Source organism: Camarhynchus parvulus, chromosome 4A, assembly GCF_901933205.1.
Source record: "Camarhynchus parvulus chromosome 4A, STF_HiC, whole genome shotgun sequence".
Taxonomy (NCBI): Eukaryota; Metazoa; Chordata; class Aves; order Passeriformes; family Thraupidae; genus Camarhynchus; species Camarhynchus parvulus.
The window spans coordinates 15,725,865-15,750,432 of NC_044600.1; the positions used below are offsets into that span (position 1 = coordinate 15,725,865).

General features: G+C 54.6%; 1 protein-coding gene across 3 annotated transcripts in view; it reads right to left on the minus strand.

Moving 5' to 3' along the window:
* Positions 1 to 18,132, minus strand: part of FRMPD3 (FERM and PDZ domain containing 3) — a 63,886-nt gene extending 45,754 nt beyond the window's left edge. For 2 of the 3 annotated variants that reach the window (XM_030967424.1, XM_030967422.1), the window contains exon 1: positions 18,057 to 18,132. The gene's annotated coding sequence lies outside the window, so the exon portion shown is untranslated. Of the gene's footprint in view, positions 1 to 17,271; positions 17,327 to 18,056 lie in introns of those variants that run through there. The other variant, XM_030967423.1, reaches the window with a different exon arrangement.
* Between the last annotated feature and the right edge of the window lie 6,436 nt (positions 18,133 to 24,568).

Here is a 24,568-nt window from a genome sequence, read left to right on the forward strand (position 1 = left end):
CCTTTTGCTGCTGTTACCCATCAGCGGGGCACTGGCTGTGATTGTACAGACCCTGGGTGAAACCCCACAGCTCCCAAGGTCTCTCCCTGTGTCCCCAGCCCAGGCAGGACCAGGTGTCTCCTGCCTTCTCAGAAATGTCTCTCTCATCAGTAGGGTCACAGCAGGAGCACACCCAGGGCTCCTCAGCGCCAGGTCTCTGTACAGGCAGTGAAAAGAGGAGTCTCATGAGCGTTACTCAAAGGTGATGCAGCAGCAGCCAGAAGCATCACCAGCTGCTCCATGCACAGAATACAATTCCCATTACAGGGAACAAAAAAGCAAAGCACAAAAACCAACGAAGCACTGAAGTGCTTCACAGCATCCTGTGCCTCACCAGAAGAAATGGCCCTTACAAATGCTCTCTGCCACCGAGACCCCAAGCCTGGGAGATGCTCCAGTGCAGCCTCCCCCCTCCCCACCACCCACCCTGCCCATGAGATGGTCTGGGGGGCTGGAATGGGAAACCTCCATGGGGTTTGGGGTCTCTGAGGAAAAGTGGTGGGTGCAAAGCAGTTTGAAGCCTTCCCTAGCCCTGGAAGGAATCAAAGGAGTCTGCAGGGTGTGGGGCAAACAGTGCTGGCACATCCCAGCACCCCAGGCTGGATTGTCTGGGATGAGGGCAGGGACTCCATCACATCCAAGCCCACACAGCCAGCCCCAGACCACTTCTGTCAGGAGAAGGACCAGCAGAGGAGTCACAAAGGGTTGTTAATTGGGCATTCTGCTGATGGGAAAGGTAATTAAGGGCTTCCCAGAGGCCAACACTGACACCTGGATTTAGCAGCACTGTTCCCTTGGGGATGGCAAACACAATGTAAATTCCCAGGGGATTAAACTTGAAGAGGATATCCAACGAGCAGGGAGAGAGGAGAGGCCAACATCGTAGGAGGGATGGTAATTACAGAATTACCTGCCAGCCTTTTAGGACAATGAGTGACATGAAATTTTATATAGATAAATAGAGACAATACAGCTGGGGGAACAGTCAGTGCTGGGGCAGGAGCAGCCTGTGCTCCTGGGCTGATGGCAGCACAGGAGCAGGGCACAGAGGATGGGGCAGGAGCAGGGCACAGAGGATGGGGCAGAGGCAGGGCAGCAGAGGATGGGGCAGAGGCAGGGCACAGAGGATGGGGCAGGAGCAGGGCACAGAGGATGGGGCAGAGGCAGGGCACAGAGGATGGGGCAGGGGCAGGGCACAGAGGATGGGACAGGAGCAGGGCACAGAGGATGGGGCAGGAGCAGGGAGCAGAGGATGGGGCAGGAGCAGGGCACAGAGGATGGGGCAGGAGCAGGGCACAGAGGATGGGGCAGAGGCAGGGCACAGAGGATGGGGCAGGAGCAGGGGAGCAGAGGATGGGGCAGGAGCAGGGCGCAGAGGATGGGGCAGGAGCAGGGCACAGAGGATGGGGCAGAGGCAGGGCACAGAGGATGGGGCAGGAGCAGGGCACAGAGGATGGGACAGGAGCAGGGCGCAGAGGATGGGGCAGGAGCAGGGAGCAGAGGATGGGACAGGAGCAGGGAGCAGAGGATGGGGCAGAGGCAGGGCACAGAGGATGGGGCAGGAGCAGGGCACAGAGGATGGGGCAGAGGCAGGGCACAGAGGATGGGGCAGGAGCAGGGCACAGAGGATGGGGCAGAGGCAGGGCACAGAGGATGGGGCAGGAGCAGCCTGTGCTCCTGGGCTGATAGCAGCACAGGAGCAGGGCGCAGAGGATGGGGCAGGCAGGAGAGGAGCTGGCTTTGCACAGCAGAGCCACCCCGGGGATGACGGCAGTGCAGGGAGGGGGACAGAGGCAGAGAAGGAGGCAGGGATGGCTGGGTGAGCACTGAGATCAGTGCTGCAAGGAGCCCCAGCCCTGCTTAGCAGGCAGCTCAGGCAGCAGCGGGCAGGAACAGGACAGGCTGTTTTCCCTCTGCAGCCAGGGAGCGCAGGGATGCTTCAACCTCTGCACCACTGCCGGGCTGGGTCCTGAATCACTGCCTGTCCCGACCCACAGGCACGCCAGGAGCTGTGCACAGCACACCTGGGCTTGGCAAGGCAGAAGAGGCTGAATGCAGCAAACCTGAGAGCAGCCTGCAGAGAGCTGCCTGCCTGCCTCTCCTCCAGGACCGGGGGTGCCTCAGAATGTCACCATCACATTTTCTGAAAAATCCTCTTTGCCCAGGATTCTTCTCCTAGGAAGCTGAGAGGCCTCAGAAAAAAAAAGGAAAACAATATTATCTCATTTGCTTCTCCTGCATTTTGTTGCTTTGGAATGTAGCTGGAGATTGTTTATCCAACATGTGAATTGTTTTTGACTTAATGACCAATCACAGTCAGGCTGTGTCGGACTCTGAAGAAAGAGTTATGAAATTTTCATTATTATCTTTTAGCCTTCTGTCTGTACCCTTTCTGTATTCTTTACAATAGTTTAATATAGCATTCTTTAATATAATATAATATCATAAAATAATAAATTAGCCTTCTAAGAACATGGAGTCAGATTCATCAATTCCTCCCTTCATCGGGGGACCCCAAAAATACCACATCAGAGCTGGGCATTTCCCTTGCTCTCTGCCACATCCCAGCCAGCAGCACCCTCCTCACAGCTTTTCCAGCCTTTGCCAGTGCTGGGAAACTGTTGTTTTGATTTTTAAGATTTTTTAAGCTTTCTAATGTTTACATTCTAGTAACAAATTTTTGTACACACTTTCTATAAATAACTTATTTTTTTGCATTCTTTTACGGAGGAGGAGAAATTTGATGGACTGTTGGTTTGTCCAGTATCATTGGAGAGGTGGCACTCTGTCACAGACATATTTTATGAAAAATCTTTTCCTTAGGATTTTTCCTCCTGAGAAGCTGAGAGGCCTCAGGAACAAAATGTAAACAATGGTTATCTGCTGCTGTGGAATGCAACAGGTGCATCTGTGATTGATCCATGTTGGTTGTTTCTAATTAATGGCCAATCACAGTCCAGCTGGCTCGGACTCTCTGTCCGAGACACAAGCCTTTGTTAAGATTCTTTCTTTTTCTATTCTTAGCCAGCCTTCTGATGAAATCCTTTCTTCTATTCTTTTAGTATAGTTTTAATGTAATATATATCATAAAATAATAAATCAAGCCTTCTGAAACATGGAGTCAGATCCTCATCTCTTCCCTCATCCTGAGACCCCTGTGAACACTGTCACAGCACTTTCACCCTCCAATCCACTGTCACTTTTGGAAATCTATAAATGTTGGGAGTCAGAAAATAAATCCCCCTTTATTACCTTGAGAACAGCAGTGTGTGCATGTCCTATAATGACAGAGAACACCAGGCTTGGCTGCTTTTTGCTCCGGAGCAGGCTGCCTGCTTTGCCCCCTTGGCACAGGGGAGCTCCCAGCCTGCCCATCCCCAGGTCGGGGTGCCAGGCTCCCCATCCCAGCCTCTGCCACGGGGAGACATCCCCTGGGCTCCCTGGAAACGCTGCCAGTGGGAGCTGCCACTCAGTGAGGGAGTGAGTCACGGTGCTGGGCGAGGGTGGCACCGCGCTCTGGCTGCCACTCGCCCGCCCAGAGCTGCAGTGACAGTGACACGGGGCACAGAGCCAGGCTGTGCCCATGCAGCGGCGTCTCCTGCAGTGTCAGAACCCAGGACATCCCTCTGGCTGGCCTGTCTGGTGGTGTTCACAGGGGTCCCAGGACAAGGGAAGAGATGAGGATCTGACTCCATGCTTCAGAAGGCTGATTTATTATTTTATTATATATATTATATTAAAATGATGTATTAAAACTATACTAAAAGAATAGAAGAAAGGATGTTATCACAAGGCTGGCAAGGAAAGGAATGGAATGATAATAAAATCTTGTGACTGACCAGAGAGTACGAGACAGCCGGACAGTGATTGGCCATTAATTAAAAACAACCACATGAGACCAATCACAGATGCACCTGTTGCATTCCACAGCAGCAGATAATCATTGTTTACATTTTGCTCCTGAGGCCTCTCAGCTTCTCAGGAGAAAAAATCCTAAGGAAAGGATTTTTCATAAAATATGTCCGTGACAGTCCTGGATGGCTCCAGCCCCTGCCAGGTGACTCAGAGACCTTGGCATGGAGCCCAAGACCCCTGTGACTTTGATCTTGACCCATGGAAAAAATTACCAACCTTATATGAGGACTTAAAAGCCACAAAAGTTTAAGTAGAATAATAGTTTGTCGCGGGGTGAAAAATCAATTTTTGGGGCTTTTAGAATGGGGGCTCGGGGTCCCAAGATGGAGGAATTTGGGTGTACTCTGTCCTTCTTTCTTCTTCTTCTTGGCCTCCATGTTCTGGGTGATGCTGGCACTTTTGGATTGGTTTAGAGTCGAATCTCACTGTCTAACACAGGTGATAGTTATTGGGAAGTTATGGTAAATAATGTACACGTAGTTTTTAGTATAAAAGATAACACTGCCCTGGGAGCAGGCAGAGTGCCTCTGTCTGACCTGCTGGACAGACCTCGGTAGGCCAGAGAAAGAATTTTATAGATAAGAAACAATAAACAACCTTGAGAATGAGAATGGAAGAATCCTGACTCCTTCTTTGCCTGCCGGGCTGGGAAAAGAGACTTTCTGACACATCTTGGGGTCACTGTGAGCAGCAGAGATCCTGAGACTGCAGCTGGGGACAGCCCCACCCCTCCCACCCTGCCCCACTGGGCTGGTGGCTGTAACAGCACTGCAAAGCCAGTCCCAAAAGCTGCTTTTCTGTGCCACCACATCAGGGAGAGAAGGAGCAGCCCTGGGAAGGCAGCTCCTGCAGACAGGGACACCCTGAGTCCCACTGCACTGGGGCATCTCCTCCCTCCCAGCTCAGGGACTTTGGCACTAAGGGGAAACTGAGGCATGGGCGGAGGAAAGGACTTGCAGCAGATCACTGAAGCACAGAGGCAAAAGGCTCTTGTGATCCTGCTCATCCTGGGGGAGGCATCCCCCAAGCACAGGGCAGCAGCCCAGGCACTCCCCTTTGGAAAGCACCTCCCTGCCTGGCCTCAAACATAGCACAGGCTCCTCAAAACCCGATGGGATGATAAGCACCTCTTCTGAAAGGGAGCAATTACCACAAAACACTGATTATGCAAATACCTTGGTTACCAAAATGATGTTCCCTGAATTCTGAGTAGGAAAGACAAGAGCCGTGGAGAAAATTTGTTTAGCCAAGAGCTGCATCACATCTATTTATAGTGCTGAGAGGTGGAGAGGGACCTCCCTGGGCAAAGAGGCTTTAGGAGGCCACCACAGCCTGGTGACCATCACATCAGGGACAGAGATGGTGCATGGCTTTTCCCTTTCCTCCCAAAACACTTCAAGACACATTCTCCTTGCAAGACCAAGGAAACTGAGGCACAGAAGCAGAAGGCACTTGGCCAATGAGAGCCAGAGTGCAGAGGAGAGGCTGAGGCGCTGCCAGGAGCAGAGCAGGGTACCCCACTGCTGCCCAGTGCCCTGGGTGGGACAGGGCAGACCTCCCAGAGCTGGAGCAGAGCGCGGAGAGAGGCAACAACAGAGAATGGCACTGGGGGAAAAACGCCTCTGTGAACCCCCACAATGGGCTGGGACAGCAGCAGCCACAAGGCTGGTGAGAGTAAGGCTCAAGGGGAACCTGTGAGTCTCAATCCACCAGGCAGGGACTGTCTGCCACAGCACATCCCTCCCTGGGATGGGGACAATGGCATTCCCAGGCCTGGCACCGCTGGCTCGAGAGGAGCAGGGCTCAGTGTGCCACTCTGTCACAGACATCTTTTATGAAAAATCTTCTCTTTAGGATTTTTCCTCCTGAGAAGCTGAGAGGCCTCAGGCAACAAAATGCAAACAATGGTTATTTGCTGCTGCGGAATGCAACAGGTGCATCTGTGATTGGCCCATGTTGGTTGTTTCTAATTAATGGCCAATCACAGTCAGCTGGCTCGGACTCTCTGGCCGAGACAGAAGCTTTTGTTATCATTCTTTCCTATTCTATTCTTAGCTAGCCTTCTGATGAAATCCTTTCTTCTATTCTTTTAGTATAGTTTTAATATAATATATAGATCATAAAATAATAAATCAGCCTTCTGAAACATGGAGTCAGATCCTCGTCTCTTCCCTCATCCTCAGACCCCTGTGAACAGGCTCACACCACCCTGCACAGCCCTGGCTGTGCTCTGCTGCCCTGGGCTTCTCCCAGCCTGATCCACTGCCACCACGGGTCTGTTCTGGTGCCACAGGGGTGAGCGTGGCTGCCCCACTGCTGGGAGCAGTGCCACAGGGGTGGTGCCATCCTCGGGGGTGGCACAGGACCCTGACAGCCATTCCAGCTCTGCAAGCAAGGCAGCTTTGGGAGGATCGAGCACTGACCTGCGAGGATGGAGGGTAAGACACACACACACAGACACACACACAAGGGCCCTCAGGTAGCACAGCAGGGCCGGCACCATTCACACCTGGCCACCACCCTGTCCTCAGAGCAAGGTGGGACTAAGAGTGGCAGCTGATATGGCACTGCTCTGCCACAACCATACAGCTTCCCCGTGTGGGAACAGCCGCCTCTCACCGTGCTGCTGGAGCCACAGAGCCTGGCATGGGTCTGAGCTGCCAGCACAGCACCCCTGCCCTCAGCAGCAGCCACGCTCTGTGTCCCACTGACGTCACACAGGGAGGAAGGACAGCTCATGACGCAGTGGATGCCAGCAGAGCCAGCCATGAGAGGCTGTTTCCTACCCTGGTGGAGCACAGAAGCCATAAGTCAGCAGGAATGCTCTTGGCACTGATGCCAGGCAGATTTATGACAGCACAGGCACTGCTGTGCCGGTCCCAGCATCCCCTCCCACAGCTGTGCCAGAAGCAGTGCCCAGTGCCAGTGTCTCTGCGGGCAGCACCCTGCCACTGCTCACCCAGCACTGCAGGGGACACCCAGCACCTCATCCAGTGTGCCAGGCAGCTGAGGACCCATGTTCTGCCCTGCTGGAGCAGCAGAGGGGATGCTGGGCTGAGCAGACAGCCAGCCAGCCCATCTGCTCCTGACAGCCTGGCTGTCCCTGCACCCGGGATCCTGTGCTGCAGGATGGCCCTGTCCTCCCTCCTCCTGTCACAGCCCCTCTCTGGGCACCTTCCAGCTCAGCCTGCTTGCAGACAGCCTTGTGCAGCTCTGGCACACACTGCGAGTGTCACAGATAACCTGGGTGTCCCTTGCCCAGGAGCTGTGTGACGCCCCTGGCTGCTGCCCTGGGCTGGGGGGCCACCCTGGGGGCTCTGGCAGCTGGTAGGGGCTCAGCCCACACCAGAACACAGAGGAGCTGCCAAGACACCCATTTTCCATTCCTAGGGTGAAATATCTGCCTGAGGACCAGCACTTTGCTCATTTGGTCCATGACAGCCATTGCCTCTTGAAATCCATCTCTGGGTTTGAGTGTCCCAATGACACATCCAGCAGTTTATTCCCATGCACAGGGAGAGATGGAGCTCACCCTCAGTATCCCCAGGCAGATCTTCTCTTCCACAGAAAGCTCTTTGTGGCCTCTGCACTCCTGCAAGGTCACTAATTGCTCCCAACCGTGTGTCTGCTGGATTTGTTTTTGATCACCAAAAAACCCAATTCCTCCTTATCTCCCTTGCCATCCTGAGCTGACACTGCCTGAGAAGAGACAGAAAGTTAAACTCACAGACAAGGTAAGAAAAGCCAGATGCCTCCTGCTTGCAGAGCCACAGCAAACAGCACAGACACCTCACAGCTCCCCTGTGACACCAGCAATCCACCTGCTGCCAGCACAGCCCCTGACTTCTCTCTGTTAGCTCTGACTCTCTTATTCCTTCCCAAAACCAAGCATCCTGAGCTCTGCTGGGGGCAAGGGGCTTGCTGGAGGTGCCAGTTCAGGGCTAACCTCAGTTTCTACCCACCTCACATGGAACAAGGCTGGCCTCCACTGCTCTGCCCTGCTGGGGACCAAGGGAGAGCTGGCAGTGCCTGCTCTCTCCTCCTTCCCATCCAGCATCCCACAGGCTGCTCCTCCACCTTCCTTCTCCCCGAAATTCCAACCCCTGCATCAGCCCAAGGAGCTGATGTGGAACCTGAACAGAGGCAGGGAGGGTGGCAGACACAGCTCCTGCCATGGCTGCACACCAGGGACTGCTCATGGAGACTGTGCACATCTCTCAGGTGCCACTGGAGGTCCAGCCTCCAATGTGGGCAAACTGGACTTGTTCCCAGCTGTCTGTCACACCCCAGACAAAGGAAGGGCTTAGCTTTGGCCATCAGAGCTCAAATCCTGGTGAGCACTGCCAAGGCACCTCTCCTCCCTCGGGCTCAGGTTTCTGAGAGGTCAGAAACCATGGCAGGAGCACTGCTGGCCTCTCCCACCCACATCAGCTGGCCACAGGGAAGTGTCCCAGCACTCCTTGCCCTGCTTTTGCTGATGGGGATGAAGGCAGAGATCCTGCTTGCCTCCTCCTGTGACCACAGAGTTTTGTGCACCTGAACCCCTGAGCTGCCCACACTCCCATCTCCCCAGCCTGTGTTTTCACTACACTCAGGACAAACAGCTCAGGCATCCAGGCAGTAAAATCCCCCTCTGTTGTACTGGAACTTTTCCAGGCACCATCATGGTCCTCTGGAGATGTTTGGGGATTTTTCCTGCCAGTGCACTTAGGGACACTCACCACTTACATGACCAGAAGCCACTAGATCCCTCCCAGACCCCAACCAGAGTGTAGTGCTGGTATCTGTGCTTGCCCCTGGGATGGAAGATGGTTGCATGGGGCTGGAGAGCAAGCAGCCATGGCAGGAACCACCCAGACACTACTGCAAGCCTCTCCCAGAGAGACCTGGTGGGAGGGATGTGACAGCCAAGGCAGATGTGACACTGATGGCAGCTCCTGGTCTGTGACCATGTTCCCAGGGGTCTTAGGATGAGGGAAGAGACGAGGATCTGACTCCATCTGACTCCATGTTTCAGAAGGCTTGATTTATTAGTTTATGATATATATTATATTAAAACTATATTAAAAGAATAGGAGAAAGGATTTCATCAGAAGGCTAGCTAAGAATAGAAAAAGAAAGAAGAATAACAAAGGCTTGTGTCTCAGAGAGTCCGAGCCAGCTGACTGTGATTGGCCATTAATTAAAAACAACCAACATGAGCCAATCACAGATGCACCTGTTGCATTCCACAGCAGCAGATAACCATTGTTTACATTTTGTTCCTGAGGCCTCTCAGCTTCTCAGGAGGAAAAATCCTCAGGAAAGGATTTTTCATAAAATGTGTCTGTGACACCAGTCCACGTCCCACCAGCACCACATCAGCCTCCAGGGCTCCGAGCAGCAGCAGCAGGAGCATTTCCAGCTTGTCCTTGTCAAGGAATGGAGGGAACAACCTCCAAAGTGCTCCATGGGTAGGGACACAGTGCTCCAAGTGCCTGTGGACACTGCCTTCCCACTGCTCTCCCCAGCTGAAGGCAGCACTGGCTGGCACTGGCTGACTGCTGCCAGCACTGAGCAGTCCATGTGGGAATGCCCCCATTACAGCCCAGAGGGTGCAAGCAACAGCAAAGTGAAGAGAGGGGGATGGATGCTCCAAGGTGCTGCTGACCATGGTGGAAGTGGGCACAGGATTCAAGGGAGCATTGATATATTGGAAATAAAGAGAATAAAGAGAGGCAGAACAAAGAAATATGACCTGAAAGAAGCAGTTAAGCCTCCAGAGAGAAAATGCCTGGATGGATTGAGGCTGGATATGTGCACAGGCAGCCAGACCCACCTGATCCACCCAGTGCCCTCCTCCCACGTGTCCCCAGGTGAGCAGAGGCCACAGGCTGTGACACAGCTGAGCAATGCTCAGAGAAGGTGCCAAAGCTGCATGGAGGCCCCAGACACAAACTCTTTGGGGCAGGGACTACACCTTTTGCCCCCTCTCCATCTGCCCCAGCTGAAGATCTGGCAGGACAGCAGTCCCCAGCAGAGGGGAACCAGAGCTGTGGCTGTGCCAGCCTCTCCAGCACCTGGGGCACGACTCAAGGCAGGACGACATTGGTGACACCACACCAGCTGCCCTTCAGAGCTGCTCCTTTCCACAACTCCAATTAATATCACAAACCTCTATCAGGAGTCTTTCCAGCCTCTGAGTTGCTTGGAAACTGTTTGCTGCAGCGACTGACAGCTGCTGCCAGGAGGGCTCAGTGCCAGCCCACTCCCCAGGGCTGCCACCACAGAACCTGGTGGAACAGCCGTGCTCCATTCCCTGGCACGTGCCAGCAGCCGGGGGATTCAGGGATGAGCTGGGAGCAGCTCTGCCACGCGCCAGGGATGAGAGAGCCTGGAAAGGCTCGAGGGCTGCGAGCCCTGGTTTAGGACTTGGAGATCCCACAGCTAAGGCTTCAAAATGTTCCCAGCCCGAGGGTAAGGGAGAGTTTCCAGAAAAACATTCATGGAAAAAACGTGCTCAGCCTCACAAGATTTATTTGGCCAAATCTGGACATCGAATTCGATCATAAAGAAGTCAGAGAGAGGGTTCTGCTTTATGGACAAAGTGTTGGTGTGGGCTTAATGGTGAAGTCACTGAGACCTCCATAATACTCTATGAATAATCGGGTATCTCTTCCAATTTATAGTGTACCATAAAGTGCTGCTACAGTTTCGGAGACAGTACTTTTTGTTACACTATAGCAATGACAAAAAGCATATTTTACTGTACGAATGGCAGTGTAAGTATATTTATCCACTGGCCAGAATTCTGTGGTACACTTTCCTATCTAATGGCTGCACAAACATACATACATCCCAGATTTATACCCAGATTTTCCATACTTTGCTTTGAAATTTGCATAATATGCGAAAATCTCTATATAAAATGGAGAAGAGCATGGAGCAGCTCCTGCCAAACCAGCCACTGGAATTCAGCACTCCTCTGTCTCACACTGCTCGTGTTTCCCCACAGTGACAGCACCCTGGGGATCCTGGAGCTGCCTTGGGGATCCCCCCTTTTAGCTCAGCACTCCCAGGGGGAAGGAAAGCTGAAGGGGAGGTGGATGAGGACCCCAGTGCAGGAATCCCCAAGGGAAGAAACGTGAGGGGAGCAGGTTGTGCCAGTTCTGGTGGAAGGCATCTCCAACACCATCCCACCCGACAGCTTCCTCCATCGCCCCAGTGAAGCACTGCCTTTTCTTCTGGAGAAAAAATGTTGTGGAATTACGAGTCTGATTGATATGAATATGTAACAACGCCGCTTTATTAATAGCAGCTGCATTATCAGTTTGCTCCCTGCTATTGGCAGGAGATCTGGGACAATATGTGGTTTGAACACTAAAGAGAAATGCAGCCTGCAAAGGCAGCGAGATCATTTCCTTCCTTCTGCCCTGGAGCTGGCCAGGGTGACACAGATGCATCCACGGCTCTAGTGTGCATGGTCCTGAGCACACCCACGGCCATCTGCACAAGGATTTGTGCTCAGTGCCCCCAGCACAGGCAGGAGACACCCCTCCAAGCCAGGGACCACCACAGCCAGCTTTAACCTCTGCAAATTGAGGTCACTTGGTGCAGAGCATCATGCAAATCTCCCTGGCACGGGTAATAAACTCCCTTCGCAGTTTGCTTGCCTTACTCCCCCCATCACCACCCTGGAGGCATTAATGAAAACAAGATTACAAAGGAGATTGGATTGGACATATATCTGGTGTGCTATTTTAGCTGTAAATTATGCCAGCTTCATAAAACCCCAACTGTTCTTTCCTGAGATCCTGCATAGATTGGCTGGCTAAGATCAAGCAACCGGCGCTCGCCGCAGGCAGGCACTGCCTAGAAAAATGCTGAGAGGGTCCAAACAGGAGAAAGATCTTACAGGGCTACATATCCACACACATTTACGCACATGGAAACACAGGCATGACAGCCAAGAACTTCTCATGCCCACTGATCAGCTAAAGTGACTCACCCAGAGGTCTTACAAGCCCCTACTTGTAGGGGCTCGCCAGGCTTGGGCAAGCTGACCCTGCAGATCATCTGTGCTGTTTCAACTGCCTGTGACCACACTGCTGACACTTCCCTCAGCTTTAGGTAATCCCAGGAGGGAGCAGAACATCAGGCAGCACGGTCCAAAGCAAGGCTGGATGCCCGGTATGGGACATGGGGCTCTGTCCCAGAGTGAGTGTGAGTTAGCAGATGCGGTGAGGTGAGCAAGGCTGGCTCTGTGGCAGCCACAGGGCTCCCAGCCCCAGGCTGGGCAATAGGGCTCTGCAGCACCAGGGCAAAACTGCCCCAGCCTGAACTTTGCTACAGCAGAGCCAGCAGGAGGTTTTGCAATTCTTCTCATGAGCATCGCTGTAGCTTGGCTGTGCTCCACGACCCTGGAGGACAGAGCAGCCAGGGCTGAGCTGCCCCAGGGAGAGCAGTGGCACTGCACAGGAGGAAGGACACAGCTCTGATCACACCCTGCTCCACTCCCTGCCCTCTCCTGGCTGCCCCCACACGAGGGGCTGGCTCCATGCAAGGGAGGCACGGGCAGTGCAGGAGCCTTGGCAAACAGGGGCTTGAGCAGTGAGCCACACACGACCTGGCTGCTGCAAGCACTCTGCCACCTCCGGGGGACAATGGCCACTCTGAGCCCTGAGGGGACACAGCCCCACAGCCCACGGGAGCCCTCCTCCACCCACTGCCCATTACCTGGAGGGAACAGCTCCAGAGCAGCAGCACACCTTGCCGTTCCTGAGCAGGCATGGCAGCGAGCTGCCTTCCTGCCACACTCCCATGGCTCCAGCTGCTCGGAGCTCAGCCAGGTGCCACCACAGTCCCCACATGTGCCAGCTCACAGCCTGCACTGCCAGCCCACAGCTGGACACAAGGCAATGCCCTCCCTGGCAGGATGGGTCTCATCCATCCTCCTCTCCAACCAGGCCCTCTGGGTGATGCTACAGCAGAGTGAATTTTGCACATCTATCCCAAGTCTCCAGATGAAGAATCCCTGCAGGGTCAGTGACCTTTGAGAAGACCACAGAATTTGTGGGCAGACATCTGCACATCTCCAAAGGCAGAGTCCAGAGTCCCTGCAACCACAGAGGCAAAGCAAGCTGGCAGAACCTGCATCACAATGCCATGTATCAGGAAGAAAGGGACACACATTCAAGAGTGGTCAAGGCAGCACAATAATGCTGGGCAAACGTGAAAGGCCCATAACCAAAGACCCTGGGGTGCCTCTCCAATGGAGAGTTGCATCTTCCTCACATGGACTCACACGTGTGTCCCCACCTGCAGCAAATCCTCTCTGCACGTTCCTCTGTGCCATTCACCACCAGGAGCTGGCACAGGACCTGCCTGCGTGTGCATGTGTCTATTGATACAAACCCAGGCTTCCTGGGCAATCAATAATGCTATTTAAGAGATAAGTCTTGCTATTGACTGGCTGTTGAGCCCAGCTCTTGCTTAATTTGAAAGAGAAGGAGGATGACGAGGGAGCTCTGAAGTGTTCCCAACGTCACCAGGCATCCATGTGCATGCTCAGGCTGTGCAGGCAGGGATGGAGGGGTCAGGGATGGAGGTATGGCCAGGCAGAAGCACAGTGGTTTTTCCACAGTGGAGGATCTGTGCACTCTTAGGGAGAAAATGCCCATCTGTGAATGCGCGTGAGCACTTCCAGTACTGAGCAAAAATTAAATCTGGGCATGCTGTTCCCTCAGTGCAGCTGTGGCTGCACCAGATTTGAGGCTCCTCTACCACCCCACAGCCAGCCATGGTGCTCTGATCATCTCTTCAAGTGGCATGGAAGAGATTCTTGACTGCCCCAGGTCCTCCAAGGTGGCTCCTGGCCATTATGTCTGTCCAGGCTATAGAAGTCTCTGCTCTGGCACATGCAGGGTCTCCCCCAGCCCTCTCCTGGCTCTCCATTTTCAGGGAAGATAACTCCCACCATGAGAGGTGAGAGCAGAGGACAAGCAGAGCTCACTCAGCCTCACAGAAGGCTGGGGAGCAGCTATCCCTCTCTTTCCTGTGCAGGACAGCCAGCCAGAAGGATTAGTATCCAGCCTGATCAGAGATTTCCAAGCAGGGAGCTGCACACACCCCCAGAAGGAGCCACAGAAGAAGAAAGACTCTGTTTTAGGTGGATCAAGTGGAAAATGGTGTGTCCTTCAACAAGGCAGAGGCAGCTTCCAGCTCACAGTGCCCAAGGCTACCACTTAGACAAGCTGCATGACTTGATGGGGCCACTTCTCCTTCCACACCCCCAAGTGCTTCTTCCTGGCTGATGTGGATCCATGTCTCTGTCCCCTGCTTTCAAAGCTGGGGTAGCCCAGCAGCCTGGGTGCTCTGGATGGGGAGGACACACCCAAACAAGCCCTGCTCTGTCAGGGAGGACAAAGCCCCATTCTATCAGCTCCTCTCCCTCCTGCCATTGCAGCCTCGGAGACATCGCCAGGGGTGTCCTGGTGATGTCTCAGAGGAAGGTGGCATCAAAAAGCATCTCAGCCCTGGGAGGTCTGGGCTGTTTTCTGCCCATGGTAGGAGAGATGGGAGCAGCCTTGCTGCCCCTGTGGTGATGGGGGGACCCATTCTGTGGAAGACCCTCAGATGATCTGAGCCTTGCTCCAGCCAGCCTAGAGACTCCTCAAGGCAGCACCCAACCTGATTTTTATCTAAACACTTTTTCTCCACAAAACCACAGAGCCTGAGTGCTGTAGCTGCCCTGGCAAAGGGCACAGAACTCATGGGCATGAATCACGAGAGAGGCTTGCTACTGACTTCACTGGGAGGGAGGAAGGACCAGGGCTAAGGCAAAGCTGAGGACTGCAGGCTTTGTCCTTCAGTGTCAGGGTGCAGCCACCAAGCAAATGACAAAAGCATCTTCCTGCCATCCTGGGGGTGGCATTGGAGGTAAAATCCCAGCTCTGCAGATCCATGGGCAGGTCCCAGAGCTCTGCTCAGCCCCAGCACTGCAGGGCAGCTCCCAGGAGCTCAGGTGGCGAAGGTGGCAGGTGCAAACAGCATCTTCTCTCTCTCAGGGACCTTTCCTGTGCTTGACAGGGCTTCAGTTCCAGTCCAAAGCTCAGACTGCCTTGGTCTAAGGCAGAAATGAGCTCCAAGGCTCACTGCAACCTCACTGTTGTGAACTGCAAGCCGGTGCCTGCCCTCCTGCCTTAGGAAGATTGAGGCGCCTGTCCACCCTAATACATCCTTTGTATTAGGGGGGACAGGGTCCCTTGCCCAGCCTTATCTCCAGCCCTGCACCCCTTGGTTTGCAGAAGGGACCAGGCCTGAGCCCACTTCTGTTGCATCCCCACTGTGCTCCCCACACCTGCCCCTGTGCCAAGAGGATGTGGGTTTGCATCTGCTCCATGGGTCCATCCTTAACAAGTGATCCCAATTCCCTTGAGCTGCCAGAGCTCCCTGGGCAGCCGAGTGAGCCGCCGGCAGCAGCACTGGGACCTCACACCAGGACAAGCCACATCAGCTGGGGCTGCTGCAGGGACAGCCCTCGGTGGCAGCAGTGCTGAAGCCCTGGGAAGGGGCAGGCACGCTCCAGCTGTGGGACACTGCTGGCCCAGGGCTGCCCATGGTGCAGCACCCAGCCAGCAGCACCCTGTGCCCCCTCATGGGCTGGTCCTGCAGCCAGGCTGAAGTTGTGCCTCCCAAGCCGAGCTGCAGCACAGTGGCTGTTGCCATGCCAATCAAGTGGGCAGCTGGCACGTTGAACTGTCAATCCAGGAGAGCAGCCACGCTCCCCACCCATGCCAGGGTGTCCCAGGGGGCTGATTTCCCCCACAGGCTCCTGCAGCAGCATCACAGAGCCTGAGGAGCTCAGCTGCTCCCAGCACCAGGCACTCCTCCATGCAGGGAGAGCACCCAGAGCCAGTCCCCAGCCCCAGCCAGGAGCTGTGGACACACATGAGCAAAGGCTGTCCTGGTGGCTCTGGTGACAGCCACAGTGCAAGGAGATGGCAGCAAAGGCAAGAGGAAGTTCAGCATCACGGGGGTCCTCAGCCAGCAGCCAGAGAGTGGGAGGCTGCAGGCTCAGCACAGGCTGGTGCTCCAAGGCACAGGGACAGGGCACAGGGAATGACCACAGGGCATGTCAGAGCCAAAACCCCCCAGTTTGTTATGAAAAAACCGGGATGCTGTTTTGTTTGCTGCTCAGGTGCAGCAGGAACTCCTCACTGCAGGACAACATGGATGCCAGCAGCTCGTGGATGGGCATGGACGGCTGCTAAACCCGGCGAGCATCCTGCCAGGGTCTGTGCCCAGAACAGGGGCAGTGCCAGCCCTCCCCTGCACTCAGCACCTGCCTCCTCACAAAGGTGGGCCACAGGCTCAGCTTGCCTTGGGCTTCACCCACACCTGCTCTGCCCTCGAGGCAGTCTCATGGCAGCAGAGGTTCTCACACACAAGAACACACATCCCAGCTTTTCTCTCCTCCACCTTTCCCTTGTGGACACGGGGAAACTGAGGCACGGGAAGGCTAAAGGTGGCACACAGCCCTCTGGCTGTCATCAGAGAAGAGAAAGGTAAGAATGTTTTCAAACTGCACTTCCTCAAAAGCAAGCCACGTCTCTCTACCAGTTCTGCCGCCGACAAGGAGGAAAACTCATCCCATCCAAATTGCTCGAAAATAGGAAAATGAGGAAAAACAACCAAACCCAAACAAGCCTCAAGCCAGAAGCCAAGTGCGTTTGTCTCTGTTCTTTCAGCTCAATCAGCCACACTTCACGATGGCAACTGCCATGACACCAGACTAATAGCAGGAACACGGTCACCCAGGAGCACGCCAAGGTGACCCGAGGGGGAACTGGTGGAGCTCCCTGCCCCGAGCCCCACTTTCTGTGCTCAGCCTTCCCCGCCATGGGGGAAAGCCATCTCAGGTATGCCCGGCTGCACCGATCCGCTCCACACCGCGCCAGCCCCTCCGGCCACATTCATCCTCCCGCGGGTGCGCCGTGCCAGGGGCGGCGGCAGGGACACGGGGCAGGAACGGGGGAGCCCATCACCAGCACCCCGGCACCGGCAGAAGGCCACAGGCACATCTCCGGCTGACCCAGCGGAGGACGAGACGGAGCTCCGCGCCGGCGATGGCTCCGGGCACCCCGCGCCCAGGAGCGGGCATCCCTTGCGGCACGCCGCGGGAGCACCGGGACGCCAGGAGGTGCCGGGGAGGGGGCGGCAGCTCCCGCCCCTCGCGGTCCCCTCGGTGCCGCCGGAGCATCCCGGGGCAGCCGGCGAACTCCCCCGGCGGCGCGCAGGACCGACGGCCGTCCCCGGGCACGGCCGGCAAGGGCTCACCTGGGCTCCGCCGCCGCCGCTCCCTCAGGAAGCGCCGCGGGCTCGGCGGGCGGGCGGGCAGGGCAGGGCAGGGCTCGCGCAGCCCCCCGCCGCCGCCGCCCCCATGGCCCGCCGCGCTCAGCGCTCGGACGGGGCCCGCCGCCGCTGCTGCTGCTGCTGCCGCCGCCCCGCGGGGCCCGCCCCCGCCATGCCGGCCCGGCCCGGCCCGGCCCGCTGCTCCGTGCCCGCGGCGGCGAGCGCGGTGCGCGGCTCTGCGGGGCGAGGGCGGGCGGCGGCTCGGCGGGGGGGGGCGGGGCGCGGGGCGGGCGGAGGCGGGCGGGCCCCCGGGCCGGGGCTGCGGAGCCCTCCCCCCCCCCTCCGGGAGCGGCGGGCATCGCCCCCGGGCCCCGCCGGCTGCGCACGGACGGGCACGCTCGGCGGGTACCGGAGGGCCGGGACTCCGGCGGCGGCACCGCAGGAACCCCTCGCCCAGCTCCTCACGCCCCGCGCGGTCCGCCCCGGCCCAGCCGCAGCATCGCGCCGCTGTCTCCCGCCGGGTGTCCCCGCTCCGGCACCGCAAGCCCCCGCACCTCCCGCAGCCCTTCCCGGCAGCCCGGTGCCTTCCCCAGCCGGCCCGGCCGCGGCTCCTTTCCCGGGCAGCTCGGGTTTCGGGCGGCCACCGGCCTGCCCTGCGAGCCCCGCTGCCTGTGGCACTTCTCTTTGGATGCCGCTTGCCATGTTGTCATCGGATCGCTAAACATCATGAAACCCGCCTGCAGTGCTTCGTTAGCTTTCTTGTTAATTACCTTTAGACATTATATGTGGTGTGCAAACATTGTCACCTTACTCTTCGTCCCCTTTTCCAAAGGCATGGGATTGTCTGCCTGCCTGTCCATAGGTAACTCCATGGTAACCACTCTCCCAGTCTTGGCGGGGAAAAAATCAACAAAACCTCTTAAGGAAACTACATTATCAATGCATGAAAGGAGGCTTGTGTGCATTTCTTCCAAATAGATTGAGAAGCAAGGGCTGGGAGGTAGGTTACCATGGAATTGAGGAATTCAAGTGCACTATTAGCTGGCTAACATAAGAAAGAATAATTTGCAAGCCACGAATTCCTCCTTTGAAAATATGACTGACTTCCATCATATGACTTTCCACATCTTCCCATTCTATTCTTTATTAGAGCTTCAAGCAACTCATTTGCTCTGTACAGAAGTTGGACTTGGATGTAGTTTCCTGGCTCAAAGCTTTGACAGGAATTGCAGTCACAATTGCTGCCTCCCATCTCCATGGCCTCAGAGCTCATCCCAGGACCAGGGCACCCAACCCCAGGCTCAGTAACTCCACCTGCTCCTTCTCCAGAGCCTGTAGGGAAATCCTGCCTGGTCCTGGCAATCCCTTGCTCTCCATCTCATCAGTATTTTCCAAAAGCATTTTCTGACATTTCAGTTTAAGAAATGTTCTTTACATTTATCTGCTACTGGAAAGGGCAGAGTATGTGAATTTTCCAACATTGTTCATGACAGATCCTGATGTAAAGGGATTCATTCTGGTTTATGTGATGTCCTAATGTCAGAGCTCTTTGCAGCCACAGAAACACAAGAATCCAGCAGAGCACTGGCTGCCTTTCTTCTAATGACCTTGGCATAGCATTTATTATATGTTCTTATGCTTTTAGCATGTCACACTTTAAAAGATGTCTCACCCCAAATTGATATCCTCTCCTGTTTTCCCTGTTTGATACAGCATGCACCTTTTAAGGTTGTCTGTTAACATCTATTTGACTCATTCACGTATCTATTTTAAACCTGTTTGCATTTTCTGGCCCTTTACAGATACAGCTATGGATTTTAAAAGAATGTTTCCAGAATGAAGATTGAGAAGGTATAGCAAAGCTCAAATGCTTTTCTAGATTTCAATATCAGAATTTTTTCACCAAAATAAAACGCCCTTCTCCCTGCATGTCTGTACCTGAAGACAGCCCCCTCAAAACATAACCTATTCCTTTCAAAGTTTGAGGATTTGTTTGTTTGCGCCCAACTGCTTATATACACCTGTCAGATTTTCTTTCTTTATGTTTGGATGCTGGTATAAAGCCTGCTCAAAGGCAGGAGGCAAGTGTCTCTGAGCAGCAGTATCATCTGCGAGAGTTTTACTCTTTCAGCTGCGATTTTGGCAAAGTTTCCTTATTTTTTCATAGCTTATTTGCCAGACAACTGTTCTGCAGTTGGTGTTGGGTGAGAGTTGGGAAGCAGTGGGAAACTGTAACATGAACAACTTGCTCCCTATCCTGTGTGCTTCCTGTGAGGGAAACACAAATTTATTTCTCTTCCTTGGGCACCTTTGTGGTTATGTGTTGCCCTCTTCAAATGTTTTAAGGCTCCCTACCTGCTGCAGTTAATTCAGAGACAGTTCTCTGGCATCTCCTGCTCTCACAATGCCATCACCAGAGCCCACCCTCCCATGGGTGCCGTGGGCTTGCCCTGCCCCCTGCCCATGTGTCACAGACGTATTTTATGAAAAATCCTTTTGCCAGGATTTTTCTCCTGAGAAGCTGAGAAGCCTCAGAAGAAAAGAAAAATAATTATCTGCTGCTGTGGAATGCAACAGGTGCATCTTTGGTTGGTCCATGTTGGCTGTTTCTAATTAATGGTCAATCACAGTCAGCTGGCTTGGACTCTCTGAGAGTCACAAACTTTTGTTATTCATTCCTTTCTATTCCTTGCTAGCCTTCTGATGAAATCCTTTCTTCTATTCTTTTAGTATAGTTTTAATATATCTTTTTCTTTTAATATAATATATATCATAAAATAATAAATCAGCCTTCTGAAACATGGAGTCAGATCCTTGTCTCTTCCCTCATCCAAGAACCCCTGTGAACACGGTCACAAGGGAGGATGGCACCAGCATGGGGCAGAGGTGTCATGGAGCCCATCAATATGCACAGGCAGTGATCAAAGCAGGGATGCTGTGAGAACTCCTGCCCTGGCACAACCCTCCCTGCCCCAGGAGCAGCACCTGAAGGGAGCAGGTGGGGAGCATGGGTGCCACACTTGGCAGGTGGACAGATGAGAAAGGGGCCTGTGCATATCTGGGTTTGCTTTCTTCCCCAGGAGGAGCTGAGCAGACCCCTCCCACTCTGTCCCTCGCTCCAAGGCAGAGGGAGTAGGAGAAATCACGACTACCTGATGCCTGCCTGGCAGCTGTCATGAGGCAAGGCTGGCAGCTGCCAAGCCACCTCCCTGTCACCTGGTCAGAGCTGCACTGTCACCACAGGGCAGGACACACCTCAGACCCAGCCCTGCCTGCCCAAGGTGAAGAGTCCTCAGCCTCCAAACCTCAGAGCTCCTTTCTCCAAACCTATGAGCTCCCTCCTTCTTCCCCAGGGTAGAAATCAGCTGCAAGACCTCTCAGTTGGATTTGGGGACCAACATTCAACCCCAGCAGTGTCAGGAGCTGCAGCAGGGAGGAAATTCACATCTACTCCCATCTCAGTGTGAAAGCCAGCAGGTTGTTGGGGTGGTGGTTCAGAGTTCCTCCTGCTGGCTGCTGAGGGAAGGCTGTTGTGGAGTAAACATCCCATTAAGTCAAGAAAAAGCAAAAAGAGCTTGCAAAGCCCAGTGGGGTGGGAGGCAAACAGCTCTATCAATGTTGGGAATGAGCAGTTTGTATAATCAACAGGCTCACCAGCTGGGAGGAGAGCAGCAGCACGAGGGAGCAGGGCTGGGAGCAATGGAGAACCACTGCCTTTTCCAAAGGGGTCATCACAGCAGGCAGGACAGGCTGGCACCTGCAATTATTTCAGTGGACATCACCGAATATCCTGAGCTGGAAGGGACCCATGAGGATCATGGAAGTCCCCCTTTTCAGTTACCAAGGAAAGCCATTTCCTTGTGATTTGTCTCCTACTTCAGACCAGATTTTTCCCCCCACTATGGAGGGCAAGAAAAAGTGTTTTCATCTTCCCCATAGCTGCTGATTTTCAAGAAACCTGTTGGATATAATCTTTGGGAATCTCAGATTTAAACAGATTTTGGGTTTCACCCCAAAGCTGAGGGCAGGCCAGGGGGGCAAACATGCACAGGCACCCAGGGAAGTCATGCTGAGAGTACGAACCCCCAAATGCAGGAAGCCCAAAGCCCTGGGGCAGAGTAACTGCACACCTGGGGCTCCAAGCCCAGCTCCTGCAGGGATGCAGCACCCAGGAGCAGCCACCCTGGAGCTGCTGTGGGTGCTGACCCACCCTGAGGTGCCAGCAGGATGAGGCTGGGAGCAGGAGAGGTGGTGGATGCTGGTTCTGTTCTGGCTGCAGCAGCTGAGGAGTGCCAGGGCTGGCTGGGGGGACAAGAGCTCTCCAGATAGAGAGTGGATGTGTCCATCTGCACAGAGCTGCTGGAGCTGCCACTCATCTCACCCAGCCCCTTCCAAAAGCCAGCAGCAATGGGGAGTGGTGCTGGGAAGCCAAATGTCTTTGCTAATTGGACTTGTTACCACGTTTGCTTGTTTAGGTTGGGTTTTTGTTGGTGGTGTTTTTTTTTTTTTTTTGTGGTTTCCCTTCCAGGCTGCGGTGAGAGCCTGGGGTTAGAATCACAAAATGGTTTGGGTTGGAAGGGACCTTAAAAACCCTCTTGTTCCAACCTGTGCCAGGGCTTCACCACCCCCACAGTAGAGAGTTTCTTCCTAATGTCTAACCTAACCCTGCCTTCTTTCAGCTTAAGGCCTTTACCCCTTGGCCAGCCACTTCAGGCCCTTGCCCAAAGTCCTTCCCTGGCTCTCTTGGAGTCCCTTTGGGCACTGGAAGGGGCTCTAGGGTCTCTTTGGAGCCTTTGCTTCTCCGGGCTGGATACCCCATCTCTCTCAGTCTGTCCTCACAGGATGCTCTGGGCCCTGCCAGGTGCTCTGACCCATGCTGGGATGCAGGACCTGGAGAGTAATGAGTTAAATAACCTTGAAGAGCAAATTCTTTTGCCCATCCCATTCCTCCTGCCACTGACAACATTCAGGGAATGAAGGTCATTTCTCCAGCCAACTTGCTTCAGGCCAGGTGCTTCCTTGGCCCAGGACAGGCACTGGCCTCTGTTCTCTCTCTCACACAGGGCTTGGATTTTCTGGTCCTAAAGGAATTGGGAGTTAGGACTGTGCCAAAAGGATCTCCAGGGGTTTCTCCCCTCCTCACTCCTCCTGCTCTCTCCCAGCTGTTCAACTAGTGGTAAAACAGAAGCTGCTGGATCTTGAGGAGAGAATAAATAGCTTCAATTCAGCCATGGAAGAGAGAGATGGAGGCATTTGCTAGAGAGCATCTGACAGCTTGGGGAGAGCAGGCAGAGCTGGCTGTGGAGGAGCTGTGGTAATTAGGATGTGTGTTTGCACTCACTCTTTCACTCAGCCCCAGAGGTTGCCATATGGAGAGCAGCCCTGTCACTCCCACATCTCAGGGCCCTGCAGCTCACAGCCATCCCCAGGGTGTGCTGCCCCAGCATCCCCACACAGCTGCCCCTTGCGAGCATGGTGCCAGCTCTGTCCTTGCCTGCTGCACCCCGGCACAGCCCCAGGGCACCCCCTGCACTGCCTCAGGTGTGACAGGAGAGGGTCTGGAGCTGAGGAACCGCAGCCCCAGGCTGCTCCCCCAGCAGTGATCTCCTGCACCAGGGCAGGATTGATTCACTCCCTTCTCCTGCACCCTGTCACTGGCGGAGCCAGCAGTGAAATTACACCTTCTGCTCCACACCCCCACATCCCTCACTGTCTCCTGGACAAACTCCACTGCCTGCTGTTATTTTTAGCTCCTGGGAACTCTGATCTTTATCTTAATGGGACACGTGTACTACGAAACGTGCGGATCCCTGCAGCTGCAGGCTCGTGTGAGGAGCTGCCAGGCTGTCACCCACCTCCCCAGGCAGGGGAGGGAGCACTGGGGCCAGCTCAGCCAGCCCCCAGCGGGGACCAGGATGGCATTGCTGTGCCCCCATGGCTCCCTTCACACGGGGTTGGAGCCCCAGCTGTGCCTGCACAGCACTGGCCATGTCCAACATTTCCCTGCTGTGGCAGTTCCCTGTCCTGGGGTCCAGAGGGTGGAACCACTCTGGTGGTTCCAGAGGTTGCCATATGGAGAGCAGCCCTGTCACTCCAACATGTCAGGGCCCTCCAGCTCACAGCCATCCCCAGGGTGCTGCTGCCCCAGCATCCCCACACAGCTGCCCCTTGGGAGCATGGTTGTGTCCGTGTTCACAGGGGTCCAAAGATGAGGGAAGAGATGAGGATCTGACTCCATGTTTCAGAAGGCTTGATTTATTATTTTATGATATATATTGTAATAAAACTATACTAAAAGAATAGAAGAAAGGATTTCATCAGAAGGTTAGCTAAGAATAGAAAAAGAAAGAATGATAACAAAGGTTTGTGTCTCGGACAGAGAATCCGAGCCAGCTGACTGTGATTGGCCATTAATTAGAAACAACTCGATGAGACCAATCACAGATGCACCTGTTGCATTCCACAGCAGCAGATAACCATTGTTTGCGTTTTGTTCCTGAGGCCTCTCAGCTTCTCAGGAGAAAAGATCCTAAGGAAAGGATTTTTCAGAAAATATCACGGCTACACATGGTGGCAGCTCTGTCCTTGCCTGCTGCACCCTGGCACAGCCCCAGGGCACCCCAGGGCCTGGCTGTGCAGAGGCAGCAGGGAGGTGCTGCAGGGACTGATTTGGGGTATCACAAACCCCTCAGGCTGAGGTACAACCTCAGCCCACCACAGGTAAGCTGAGGCCCAGGACCAGGCTGCTCTTTGATAATTCTGATTAACATCAGGCTCCTGCAGCACCAGGAGGGCTCTCCCCTGCAGAGATGGAGCAGCAGCTCCTCTCTTCCTACTCAGGGTTAGCCAGGGATACAGGAACATTTGGGATTCCTTCACTGGGTGCTGCTGGAGTGCTCCAAGCTGCCTGAGAGCAGAGCAGCTCCCTGGAAGTCTCTGGATGCTGAGCTGTGCCAGCAGGGTAGGGAGAAAGGAATGCACAAATCAGCCTATTTTCTGAACTACCTAAATTAGGAGGTGGGAGTCTAATTTTAGGCACCTGGTGCTGCCCTTCAGAGCGATGAGTTAAGGACTGTGAGTCCTTCAGCGAGCACTGCCCCTCTCCTGATGCTGCCTGTGTGTCTGGGGCAGCCTCAGAGCTGCTGAGCTCAGCCCTGCTGCCAGCCTGGCCCAGTGCAGGGCCACTGGGGCTGCTCACACACGCTGCAATGGTCCAGGGACCCCATAAACCCTCAGCAAGGACTTCACAGCCTGTTTTGCAGCTGAGCCTGGCTGTGACTCA